Below are 14,540 nucleotides of genomic sequence, written 5' to 3'. Positions count from 1 at the left end.
ACCTGATGGAGGTCAGTATAGATGGACTAATAGAGAAAGTCCGACACACTACTAGAAGGCCAAATATTTTTTCAGAGGTAGATGCAGAAAAAAATATATTCAGTTTGCAACCTGATGGAGGTCAGTATAGATGGATTAATAGAACAAGACCCACACACAGCTAGAAGCCCAATATTTTTTCAGAGGTAGATGCAGAAAAAAATATATTCAGTTTGCAACCTGATGGAGGTCAGTATAGATCGACTAATAGAACAAGTCCCACACACTGCTAGAAGCCCAAATATTTTTTCAGAGGTACTGTAGATGCAGATAAAAATTAGTTTTAATTTGCAACCTGATGGAGGTCAGTATAGATGGACTAATAGAGAAAGTCCGACACACTACTAGAAGGCCAAATATTTTTTCAGAGGTAGATGCAGAAAAAAATATATTCAGTTTGCAACCTGATGGAGGTCAGTATAGATGGATTAATAGAACAAGACCCATACACAGCTATAAGCCCAATATTTTTTCAGAGGTAGATGCAGAAAAAACTATATTCAGTTTGCAACCTGATGGAGGTCAGTATAGATGGACTAATAGAACAAGTCCCACACACTGCTAGAAGCCCAAATATTTTTTCAGAGGTACTGTAGATGCAGATAAAAATTAGTTTTAATTTGCAACCTGATGGAGGTCAGTATAGATGGACTAATAGAGAAAGTCCGACACACTACTAGAAGGCCAAATATTTTTTCAGAGCTAGATGCAGAAAAAAATATATTCAGTTTGCAACCTGATGGAGGTCAGTATAGATGGATTAATAGAACAAGACCCACACACAGCTATAAGCCCAATATTTTTTCAGAGGTAGATGCAGAAAAAACTATATTCAGTTTGCAACCTGATGGAGGTCAGTATAGATGGACTAATAGAACAAGTCCCACACACTGCTAGAAGCCCAAATATTTTTTCAGAGGTACTGTAGATGCAGATAAAAATTAGTTTTAATTTGCAACCTGATGGAGGTCAGTATAGATGGACTAATAGAATGATGCTATGCCCAAAAGATTTTACTTCACTAGGTGCAGTAAAAAAATTGGTATTCTATACACAGGTGGTATATCTTGCAACACAGATAGGCTACTCCACTGACTAACACACTCTGCAATAGGCCAAAAAGGATTAGCTTTGCTAGATTCAGCCAAATGCTGTGAAAAAAACTTGCACAGCACTGGCACAGACCTGCCTGGCAAAAACTGATAGGAACTCATGTAACCTAGTCCTGAAAAGGACTGCAATTACAATTAGTCTTTACTCCCACAACCGATCTATTTAAGAGCACAGACCTCCCTGATAAAAGTCGTAGGAAATGCTGTAACCTAGTCCTTAAAAGGACTGCAATCACAAATATTCCCTACTCCCAAGCTATCTGTATATTTGTGCGAAAATTGGCTTGAAATTAACAAGGTATAGCGCACACAGCAACAGCGGTGCCGTCTAACACGCAGCTGCAGCAGTGAGAAAATGGTGGCGACGGGGAAAATGGCTTGGTCTTATAGGGCAAGGACATGTGACATACACTGCCAATGACACATGCCCTTGCTTGTGTGAAAAAAAGCACTTCGCTCCGTGTGTGCGCTGCTGATAGGCTGACAGATTGCACCTCCCCACTGTAAATGCGGGAAAGAGAAAAAAAAATGGAGATCTTCATTGTTCCTGCAGAGATCCATCCCCTGCCCCTCCCCCCACCCCGCTGTACACTCAAACTGCGTATTAACATTAATTTTCATCATTACTGAGAAAAAATCCAATTATGATTTTGGTGCACGAACAGTTATCGAACATAACCTTGAACAGCCGAATTTTTCTCAAATTGTTCGTGTTCGCCGAACGGCTCGAACACCGCCCAAAACAGCTCGAATTTGAGATTGGCGAACAGTTCGAGTAGAACAACGCTCATCTCTACTGATAAGTTTGATTTATCCAATGAGGAGAGGAATCAATTATTTAAAATATGGATTCCTGTGACATTGTCCAGACGTTTACATTTAATGCCCTGTGAAAATGACTCTCCTAATGGATGGGAAAATGATTCGGACAGATTAAGATATTTGATTTATTGTGTCACAAAGGATTTTCCCAACATAGAAGATCTGCAGAAACTAAGGATTGGTAGGAAGGAATGTACATATACATTCATGTCCATATTTGAACGGTTGTACAAAGGTCTTATCAAAAATGGAAAAGTACAACATATGATAACAACTTTTGTACAAAAATTCAAATTCCTAAATTCAGTTTCCCAAGTTATGGCATCACAAAAAAATTCATTATTTGAATGTGCGCAGATGCTGGATTTTGTTAGAAAACATGAGAATCGTGAAAAGAAAAGAAATCAAGCTAAATTTATAAAACCAGGAAAGGTAAAATCTTACCAAAAGCCAATATCAAACTCTCCTAGACTGAGTCATCCCCATAGTGAACTCTATCAAATACGCAGAAGATTTCATATATGTTATAAGCCATATCAGCCAGTGCAAAGATCCATCTCTCCACAGAATGAGTTAATTCTCAGTCAGAACTGTGATTCTCTAAAAAGGAAAATGGCTGAAACTGATGGACAGAGACAGGTGAGACGACCAACTCACTGTGATGTCATGGAATGTGGACAGAAGAACAGGCAGTTCTCTGAGGTTTTGAAGGATAGAAAAATGTCTTTCCTAAATAGGGCGTTCCTGGAGATATTTGAGAGAGACAGAAGATTTGGTTTAGGGAGTGGCTAAGGAAAAACTGTAATTATAATGTTGTATCAAAATGTAATACAATGTCTCAATATTTATTTTTAATCTCATACAGTAAAATTGTAGTTACATAGTTTCTAATAGTTCATATATATATATATATATATATATATATATATATACACTTGTCTAAGTAGAGATTGCGTATAATTGTATTTATATATACGTTTATAAAATATATATATATATATATATATATATATATATTAATTAATAAATTAGAACTTCATATATATAAATTTAAGTAGCAATATTTTGAATTACATTAGAACCAACCAATATATGTATAAGATATTTAAATAATTCTGTTTCTGTATGAATTTGATATTTAATTTTATTTTCTTATATTTCCTTAGAGTTTTCATTCCAAAGCAGGATTTGATCAAAGAACTCTAAAATGGATTTATTTCTTTATTCACACAGGAAGTGAAAAAATTGCATGATTTTATGTGTATAACATTTTAAAATAATAACAATATATCTAGTTGAACTATAATATATATGTAATACTTATTAATTCTTTTGTGTTGCTAATATTTTCTGTGCATGAAGTGTTCGTGCAAATTAAAGTAGCTTTACAGCATGACGTGTGACAGCTGCGGCCTTTGAACTTTGAGCTAATAGTATAGGATCCCATTCATTCTATTTTCAACTGATGTAACTTAAGACTGGGCAGCCAGTGAAAAAAGAATCTAAGACAAGAGTTTTTTCAAGTGTCTGAAATTCCAGTGACTTACTCTCATATTATATAATATGTACTTGGGGAATATTCAAAGAAATATAAAGATATTCAATTGATATGGCAATGCGCATTAATAAATTGGGATACAACAATTTTGGGTTAAATATATATATATATATCTAAAATTTCATATGTGGAATGTTTGAGATAAACAGATCTGTGAATGTCAGAGTGAAGGTGACAGATGAGTAAATCAGCAGCTGCTAAGTGTGATTGATGTGACAGAGGCCTCGTATGTTTGTATGTTTAAAAAAAAAAAATGATTCTTTATGTGAAGGTACAAAAATATATTTAATTCTGAGGAAATTATAATACATAATTAGGTATTATCTACATATATATATTTCTATATTTCTTTAATAATTATTATTTCTTGATTTAACTAATAGTGGATAAGGTCAACCACACATCAAAATGGTTTACAAAGCAAATTTATATTTAGAATAATTTTCCACATGATAATATTCTTGAATAACTATAATATTATTTTTAATGGTTACCTAAATAGGTACACACCTCTCTTTAGTCAAATCTATGCTACTCATCGATATGAAATTTATGCACAATATTTCTAGAAGAATAATTATTTTTAATTGGGTTCTGATATATACATAAATTTTATAAAATAATATTTTTGGTATTAAGGGGGAAAATGTGTTTTTGATCCTGATTACATAATCACTTTTGATCAATACTTATTTTATACACATTTAATAAAGAAGAAATAATAAGGTACTATGGTATAATTAAGAAGGGTATTACATGCAAAGTTGCATAATTTAATATTTTTTGGTGGTACAAGGTTATGACAAATATGAAATCATCCAGATAATGGAGATATAAGGGTATTTTTTATGGAGAATATAATTACTCTGCATTTGTCATTAAAATTTAAAGGCCTTATTTTTATTTTTATTCTTATTTTTACTCTTAATTTTATTTTTCATTTTTAAAATTTTATTCTTACTTTATGCTTCTTATTTTTCTATTTTTTCATTTTTTAATTCTCATTGATTTTATTTCAGTTCAATATCTCAATTGAGAAAACACATTAATATTTAATAAAGTAATGTCTAATACAAGAGTATTGCTTCATTAAATATATATTGCTAAGGAAAAAAATGTTTACGTTTTCTGAGTAAACACAACAATTCATTCATTCATTTATTCATTCATTCATTCATTCATACATTCATATATTTATTCATTTTGGTTCAGGAGTATACATTCTTTGATATTATTGGTTTAATAAAGATATAAAAACTTGTTTTTTCAAAATACACTTACACCTATGGGTTGGAAAAGGTAATTACACCTATGACATAAAAATGTTCTATCATATGGAGAACTTGATTGATAATGAATTATTATCTATTAATGTTTATTATTCCAAACATAATTTATTTTAATATTTTGATAATAATTAGATGGATATTACTGATTGCTATGGTACGCTGTGATATTATAGGTTAGGAAAAACTGCCAGATTTGGTATCAGATTAGGGAATGAAGACTTCAATCAAAACATCGCAATTATGAATTCTATCTTAATAAAGACTTTTAATTTTTATAAATCAAAGAGATTCTCAAAAGTTACAAGAAGAAGCAACTGATATCCGGACGTCTCAGAAGGTAACAGGTGTGAATGCTGAGTGTTATAATAGACTGTGTCCATTACATACAATACAATTCACACCACTGATCACCAGGACGGCAGAGGACGATGATTCTATATGTACTGTGTTGTGTTCAAGTTTCATCACGTTCCACTGGTTTCTTATCACCTGCAACGCTTCAATGAAAGCTGGTGAACAGGTAATACCTGGCATATGTGTCCTGTATATAAAGGACTGAGTACTGGTTATGGTGCTATATAAAGAAGGAAAGTGTCAAGTTAACCCTTGCTTTACTGACGAAAGACTTCACATCTGTTCCAAAAGTGACACGAGACCAGTGCGGACACACGGAAGATTCCAAAGACGATCCAACGTAAGTCCAGGTGACACTGCACAGATATTAAAGCTACATTTCATCCATGGACTTTGTTTTCTTATCAACTGACACACATGATCTTTCTAATAAAGAGTACAGCTTATGGACTGAACAATAATGAACACAATTATGGACTGTACAATATCTACATGCTGTAATTTATTTCAAAGGAGTTTTCATCTAAAGACTGTGTTATAAAAGAACCAAGAAGAAGACGAGACGACGACCCGATGACATCAGATGATGACGATTGAACCCGCGATTGCTTCAATTTAGATATAGGGAAGTATAATTATACATATTAAATGAATATTAGTCGCGGCTTACCATAACATGAATTCACATCATTATATAACAATAATCCGATATTGATACTATTATTACTATTATTATTATTATGGAAATTTAATGATATTGCCAAGGAAGAAGGAAAGAAAAAATGATTGATGAATGTATCTTCTTTTGAGAATTTTCAGTTAAAGTCCTTTTATTCTCAAAAAGGGGGAAATGTTAAATGGTTAATTATGGAAATTCATTTGGAATGTTAATCGATAATCATTTTTCTGAGTTCTATGCCTCAGCCATCGTGTCTAGTTGACAGGCGCTATTTGTGTGTGTATTTTTGGTTCACTACCATATGTAGAACAGGTGTGCCATACGACTGGCTATAAAAGCCCATGGTACAGAAAGGGGGGGCTCTCTTGCTCTGCCCATCCCACAAGACACAGAATCTTCATGCTGAGAAGCAGATGACATGTAGGCCTGGACACATGCTGGACAAAGACATGATTTACCAGCCAGGATCCAAGGAAAGATGGGTGAATCTCAACAATTAAGCTAATTATGGACAAATGGACAATTACTTTATAACTAATTATTGTATGTACCTGCTGCAATCTGATTCTTTTTAATGGACAATCCAAGAATAAATAGATACATTTTTTTAAAATAATATCGTGATATTGAAACTTTGAGAAGTCCTCAGTAGAAAAATATAATACAGGAAGAGTATTATTTTACAGTCTCCCATCCAAGTACTAATCAGGCCTGACCCTGCTTAGCTTCCGAGATCAGATGAGATCAGGCGTGTTCAGGGTGGTGTGGAAATAGGCAGAGACAAGCCTCTCACTTGCTGCTTTTCTACTTTGACGTCTGGCTGCCGGCTGCCCTTTCCAGTGCTCCGCAAGACCAGGTCCTTGTGTGCTTTCCCTTCTCTTCAATTTTTTTGCTGGCTTCGTTAAAAGGTCTTGTAGACACAACGCCCCACTCAGAGCCGCTGAGCTCACTGATCGGCTGCAGCGCTGTCGACGGAACGTCAGCTTCAAAGCCAATGCCACAGGCCGGAAGCAGAGGCGAGACTCACCGGTAGACCCGGGTAGGGTGAGTAGAGCGCGGTTAGTTGCTTTCTAATCGCCTGCAGCCGGGGATTAACTTTTAATGAAAGGGAACAATCCCTTTGACTGTCTGCAGAGCGCCACACCTAGGAAGCGCACTCTCACACACAAGCCAGCATGCACACATGCTCACACGTGACAACACCCGCTATCTGCCCCTACAACCTCTCCGTCACCATGCGTCAGACTCTCCTGCCTGTTTTATGATTTCAGGGCCCTAGCAGGAATCACCCCCCCTCCCCAATTCCTTCCTTGCCTTCCTTGCACTGAGGTTAGCTCTTTGTCAGCCGTCTGGCTTGGTTACACAAGCTTCTTTGCAGAGAAACATGTTACTTCTGCTGGCCCTCGCTAGACGGCCGGCATCCAAAACCTTCCCTGGGCACCTGCTGAAAGCCTGGCCCCTTCACGGCCCCGGGTGCTTTTAACGACATCATTTCCACACGGCGAGCTGCGGAGTCAATAAGCACTCCTAGCCGTGGCAAGGAGCTCGGTGTCAAGCCTGCGTGAAGAGCGGCGGGGTAGCGTACTTAGCAGCCAACTGTCTCAGAGGCCTTGGGGCTTCCATCATCTAAGTTGGTGTTCCCCAACTCCAGTCCTCAAGGCCCATCAACAGATCATGTTTTCAGGATTTCCTTAGTATTTGACTGGTGATGTAATTATTGCCTGTGCAGGTGATGTAATTATCACCTGAGCAATACTAAGGAAATTCTGAAAACATGACCTGTTGGTGGGCCTTGAGGACTGGAGTTGGGGAACACTGATCTAAGTTACTTAAGGTCGGTGTCGGGCAAGGCGCCGTTCCATGCTAGCCGAGCTGGGCAGTAGGGCAAAACGTCATCAAAATGGTCTACAGCACCCGGTGTTCCCAGGAGGTATCCCATCCAAGTACTCTCCGAGCCCAGCCCTGCTTTGCTTCTGAGATCAGACGAGATCAGGCGTATCAAAGGTGGTATGGCCAGTAGACGCTGCTCGATCCATCGCCCGGCCAGCCTTTCTCAGGATCGCTTGGTGGCGAGCAATCTGGCCGTGACGGGGCGGGCTCCGAAGGGTCCATGCAAAGGCTGTGCCGTCCCTACAGGTGTGGTTTGTTTATCAGTGATTCACCCGCCGCATCAGGTGTCTTCAAAAATGTCTCGGCGCAGGGTCTCCTGCAGGCTAAACCCTTCATCGCGGTAATGTGACAGAAAGAGCAAGCTGGACCCGTAACTTGGGGGCGGAGCGAGACGTCCAGGGGTGAATGAAGGAAGAGGGTGAGATGGTTGCCAGTGACTTTGAGCTGCTCTTCAAGGGGGAGGGTCGTGTTGCCTGCAAAGGTCTTCTGCTTGGAGTTACCGGTGGTTGCTACCAGCCACGCGAGAGACGCTGGTCCTGGTGAAAAGGAGCCTAGTATTAAAAGTAAAGAAGCAACAATGCTGGAGGCCCACGGTGATCAGAAGGATGCTGGTAATTTGCAGAGATGAAATAGCGCAAGAGAGAAAGCAAATGAATAAAAGAAAAGAGAATGAATGTGTGCACTTGTGAAAGGGAATGGAAAAAAGGCATAGAAGAGAGTGCCCCCTGCTGGTGGAAGGAAGGAAAAAGCTAAAGCCTACAGCACCTGGTATTCCCATGCGGTCTCCCATCCAAGTACTAACCAGGCCCAACCCTGCTTAGCTTCCAATATCAGGCATGTTCAGGGTGGTGTGGCCTTAGGCAGAGACAAGCCTCTCACTTGCTGCTTTTCTACTTTGAAGTCTGGCTGCCGGCTGCCCCTTCCAGTGCTCAGCAAGACCAGGTCCTTTTGTGCTTTCCCTTCTCTTCAATTTTTTTGCTGGCTTCCTTAAAAGGTCTTGTAGACACAACGCCCCACTCAGAGCCGCTGAGCTCACTGATCGGCTGCAGCGCTGTCGACGGAACGTCAGCTTCACGGCCAATGCCACAGGCCGGGAGCAGAGGCGAGACTCACCGGTAGACCCGGGTAGGGTGAGTAGAGCCCGGTTAGTTGCTTTCTAATAGCCTGCAGCCGGGGATTAACTTTTAATGAAAGGGAACAATCCCTTTGACTGTCTGCAGTGCGCCACACCTAGGATGCGCACTCTCACACACAAGCCAGCATGCACACGTGCTCGCACGTGACAACACCCCCTATGTGCCCCTACAACCTCTCCGTCACCATGCGTCAGACTCTCCTGCCTGTTTTATGATTTCAGGGCCTTAGCAGGAATCACCCCCCCCTCCCCAATTCCTTCCACACCTTCCTTGCCTTCATTGAACTGAGTATAGCTCTTTGTCAGCCATCTGGCTTGGTTACACAAGCTTCTTTGCAGAGAAACATGTTACTTCTGCTGGCCCTCGCTAGGCGGCCGGCATCCAAAGCCCTCCCTGGGGACTGCTGAAAGCCTGGCCCCTTCACGGCACCGGGTGCTTTTAACGCCATCATTTCCACACGGCGAGCTGCGGAGTCAATAAGCACTCCTAGCCGTGGCAAGGAGCTCGGTGTCAGGCCTGCGTGAAGGCGGCGGGGTAGCGTACTTAGCTGCCAACTGGCTCAGAGGCCTTGGGGCTTCCATCATCTAAGTTACTTAAGGTCGGTGTCCGGTAAGGCGCCGTTCCATGCTAGCCGAGCTGGGCAGTAGGGCAAAACGTCATCAAAACAGTCTACAGCACCCGGTGTTCCCAGGAGGTATCCCATCCAAGAACTGTCCGAGCCCAGCCATGCTTTGCTTCCGAGATCAGACGAGATCATGCGTATCCAAGGTGGTATGGCCAGTAGACGCTGCTTGATCCATCACCCGGCCAGCCTTTCTCAGGATCGCTTGGTGGCGAGCAATCTGGCCGTGACGGGGCGGGCTCCGAAGGGTCCATGCAAAGGCTGTGCCATCCCTACAGGTGTGGTTTGTTTATCAGTGATTCACCCGCCGCATCAGGTGTCTTCAAAAATGGCTCGGCGCAGGGTCTCCTGCAGGCTAAACCCTTCATCGCTGTAATGTGACAGAAAGAGCAAGCTGGACCCGTAACTTGGGGGTGGAGCAAGATGTCCAGGGGTGAATGAAGGAAGAGGGTGAGATGGTTGCCAGTGACTTTAAGCTGCTCTTCAGGGGGGAGGGTCGTGTTGCCTGCAAAGGTCTTCTGCTTGGGGTTACCGGTGGTTGCCTCCAGCCACCCGGGAGACGCTGGTCCTGGTGAAAAGGAGCCTAGTATTAAAAGTAAATAAGCAACAATGCTGGAGGCCCACGGTGATCAGAAGGATGCTGGTATTATGCAGAGATGAAATAGCGCAAGAGAGAAAGCAAATGAAAAAAAGAAAAGAGAATGAATGTGTGCACTTGTGAAAGGGAATGGAAAAAAGGCATAGAAGAGAGTGCCCCCTGCTGGTGGAAGGAAGGAAAAAGCAAAAGCCTACAGCACCTGGCATTCCCAGGCGGTCTCTGTTAAATGGTTAATTATGGAAATTCATTTGGAATGTTAATCGATAATCATTTTTCTGAGTTCTATGCCTCAGCCATCGTGTCTAGTTGACATGCGCTATTTGTTTGTGTATTTTTGGTTCACTACCATATGTAGAACAGGTGTCCATACGACTGGCTATAAAAGCCCATGGTACAGAAACGGGGGGCTCTCTTGCTCTGCCCACCCCACAAGACACAGAATCTTCATGCTGAGAAGCAGATGACATGTAGGCCTGGACACATGCTGGACAAAGACATGATTTACCAGCCAGGATCCAAGGAAAGATGGGTGAATCTCAACAATTAAGCTAATTATGGACAAATGGACAATTACTTTATAACTAATTATTGTATATACCTGCTGCAATCTGATTCTTTTTAATGGACAATCCAAGAATAAAGAGATACATTTTTTTATAAGAATATCGTGATATTGATACTTTGAGAAGTCCTCAGTAGAAAAAAATAATACAGGAAGAGTATTATTTTACAATGGTGAGCCAGCCAGTCCTGTTTTTTTGTTTTTTAAATTAAGTAAGTGAATTTCTTCCGTGAACAAGGGGGGAGTCCTGACGAGCTGAACAGCTGTTGTTCACGTGTCAGTAAATTCACTAGTTTGTCACGAGAAGCAGAAAGGACCTACAGACTGAGGAAAGACAGGAAGCAGAGGTACTAACAAGGAACAGTATCACACAGTAAAAGAATCAGACGAACTGAAGACAGGACGTGCTGATAAAGAGAAGCCAAGGAATCTTAAGGTAAGCAAAATAAGGATATAATTTCTTCTTTTGCTAAACAAAGTAATATTAATTTCAAAGTTAATGTAGGAGATGACATAGAAGTTTTGTGGCTCAGTTTATACAAAGAATGTGAATTGCTGAATTTACAGTTAACTTCTAAATTGGTAAATAGAGACAAACAGAAATTGAGAAATATTCTACATTTGGTAGATTTTTTTCATAGTCTTGTGTTAGAGATTTCTAAGCAGGAAAATAGTGTAGAAGTGTCAGACGGTGATACTGATTCAGACTGTAATGTGGAAAATGAACAAGAAGTAAGACACGTGTCTGTAACTGAAGGTGACCTTGGGTCTGACCAAGAGACGGACATACAGAAACCTGACATGGGAGGAGACATGACTGACATACGAGAAACCGACATACTAGGTGATGTGGTAGGAGACGTGAGTGACGTAGGAGGAACGGACGTACAAGAGCCACTAAAAAATATCAGAGAATCCTGGAATTACCCAAGCTCAACTCCAAATTAAAATGAGGAAAAATTTGCTGAAATTATACAAAATCATGCCAAAATAGGATGTCAAAATCCATGCCTGTAGAAATTCAGAGACATTTGAGAGCTTCTCTGATAAGTTTGATTTATCCAATGAGGAGAGGAATCAATTATTTAAAATATGGATTCCTGTGACATTGTCCAGACGTTTACATTTAATGCCCTGTGAAAATGACTCTCCTAATGGATGGGAAAATGATTCGGACAGATTAAGATATTTGATTTATTGTGTCACAAAGGATTTTCCCAACATAGAAGATCTGCAGAAACTAAGGATTGGTAGGAAGGAATGTACATATACATTCGTGTCCATATTTGAACGGTTGTACAAAGCTCTCATCAAAAATGGAAAAGTACAACATATGATAACAACTTTTGTACAAAAATTCAAATTCCTAAATTCAGTTTCCCAAGTTATGGCATCACAAAAAAATTCATTATTTGAATGTGCGCAGATGCTGGATTTTGTTAGAAAACATGAGAATCGTGAGAAGAAAATAAATCAAGCTAAATTTATAAAACCAGGAAAGGTAAAATCTTACCAAAAGCCAATATCAAACTCTCCTAGACTGAGTCATCCCCATAGTGAACTCTATCAAATACGCAGAAGATTTCATATATGTTATAAGCCATATCAGTGCAAAGATCCATCTCTCCACAGAGTGAGTTAATTCTCAGTCAGAACTGTGATTCTCTAAAAAGGAAAATGGCTGAAACTGATGGACTGAGACAGGTGAGACGACCAACTCACAGTGACGTCATGGAATGTCGACAGAAGAACAGGCAGTTCTCTGAGGTTTTGAAGGATAGAAAAATGTCTTTCAAAAATAGGGCGTTCCTGGAGATATTTGAGAGAGACAGAAGATTTGGTTTAGGGAGTGGCTAAGGAAAAACTGTAATTATAATGTTGTATCAAAATGTAATACAATGTCTCAATATTTATTTATAATCTTATACAGTAAAATTGTAGTTACATAGTTTCTAATAGTACACATATATATATATATATATATATATATATATATATATATATATATACACTTGTCTAAGTAGAGATTGCGTATAATTGTATTTATATATACGTTTATAAAATATATATATATATTAATTAATAAATTAGAACTTCATATATATAAATTTAAGTAGAAATATTTTGAATTACATTAGAACCAACCAATATATGTATAAGATATTTAAATAAATCTGTTTCTGTATGAATTTGATATATAATTTTATTTTCTTATATTTCCTTAGAGTTTTCATTCCAAAGCAGGATTTGATCAAAGAACTCTAAAATGGATTTATTTCTTTATTCACACAGGAAGTGAAAAAATTGCATGATTTTATGTGTATAACATTTTAAAATAATAACAATATATCTAGTTGAACTATAATATATATGTAATACTTATTAATTCTTTTGTGTTGCTAATATTTTCTGTGCATGAAGTGTTCGTGCAAATTAAAGTAGCTTTACAGCATGACGTGTGACAGCTGCGGCCTTTGAACTTTGAGCTAATAGTATAGGATCCCATTCATTCTATTTTCAACTGATGTAACTTAAGACCGGGCAGCCAGTGAAAAAAGAATCTAAGACAAGAGTTTTTTCAAGTGTCTGAAATTCCAGTGACTTACTCTCATATTATATAATATGTACTTGGGGAATATTCAAAGAAATATAAAGATATTCAATTGATATGGCAATGCGCATTAATAAATTGCGATACAACAATTTTGGGTTAAATATATATATATATATCTAAAACTTCATATGTGGAATATTTGAGTTGAACAGATCTGTGAATGTCAGAGTGAAGGTGACAGATGAGTAAATCAGCAGCTGCTAAGTGTGATTGATGTGACAGAGACCTCGTATGTTTGTATGTTTGAAAAAATAAAAATGTTTCTTTATGTGAAGGTACAAAAATATATTTAATTCTGAGGAAATTATAATACATAATTAGGTATTATCTACATATATATATTTCTATATTTCTTTAATAATTATTATTTCTTGATTTAACTAATAGTGGATAAGGGCAACCACACATCAAAATGGTTTACAAAGCAAATTTATATTTAGAATAATTTTCCACATGATAATATTCTTGAATAACTATAATATTATTTTTAATGGTTACCTAAATAGGTACACACCTCTCTTTAGTCAAATCTATGATACTCATCGATATGAAATTTATGCACAATATTTCTAGAAGAATAATTATTTTTAATTGGGTTCTGATATATACATAAATTTTATAAAATAATATTTTTGGTATTAAGGGGGAAAATGTGTTTTTGATCCTGATTACATAATCACTTTTGATCAATACTTATTTTCCACACATTTTAATAAAGAAGACATAATAATAAGGTACTATGGTATAATTAAGAAGGGTATTACATGCAAAGTTGCATAATTTAATATTTTTCGGTGGTACAAGGTTATGACAAATATGAAATCATCCAGATAATGGAGATATAAGGGTATTTTTTATGGAGAATATAATTACTCTGCATTTGTCATTAAAATTTAAAGGCCTTATTTTTATTTTTATTCTTATTTTAACTCTTAATTTTATTTTTCATTTTTAAAATTTTATTCTTACTTTATACGTCTTATTTTTCTATTTTTTCATTTTTTAATTCTCATTTGATTTTATTTGAGTTCAATATCTCAATTGAGAAAACACATTAATATTTAATAAAGTAATGTCTAATACAAGAGTATTGCTTCATTAAATATATATTGCTAAGGAAAAAAATGTTTACATTTTCTGAGTAAACACAACAATTCATTCATTCATTTATTCATTCATTCATTCATTCATACATTCATATATTTATTCATTTTGGTTCAGGAGTATACATTCTTTGATATTATTGGTTTAATAAAGATATAAAA

The 14,540-nt window shown here is 37.7% G+C and overlaps 3 pseudogenes; all 3 read right to left on the bottom strand.

The window, feature by feature from the left end:
* Positions 1 to 7,755: 7,755 nt before the first annotated feature.
* On the bottom strand, positions 7,756 to 7,875 carry LOC141267548 (5S ribosomal RNA; annotated as a pseudogene).
* A 621-nt stretch (positions 7,876 to 8,496) lies between these two features.
* On the bottom strand, positions 8,497 to 8,605 carry LOC141269768 (5S ribosomal RNA; annotated as a pseudogene).
* A 940-nt stretch (positions 8,606 to 9,545) lies between these two features.
* Positions 9,546 to 9,665, bottom strand: LOC141269242 (5S ribosomal RNA; annotated as a pseudogene).
* Positions 9,666 to 14,540: the final 4,875 nt, after the last annotated feature.

Source organism: Phyllobates terribilis, unplaced genomic scaffold (assembly GCF_046119375.1).
Source record: "Phyllobates terribilis strain yellow unplaced genomic scaffold, ASM4611937v1 Scaffold_4__5_contigs__length_816908805, whole genome shotgun sequence".
Taxonomy (NCBI): Eukaryota; Metazoa; Chordata; class Amphibia; order Anura; family Dendrobatidae; genus Phyllobates; species Phyllobates terribilis.
This window is presented reverse-complemented; position numbering and strand designations above follow the sequence as displayed.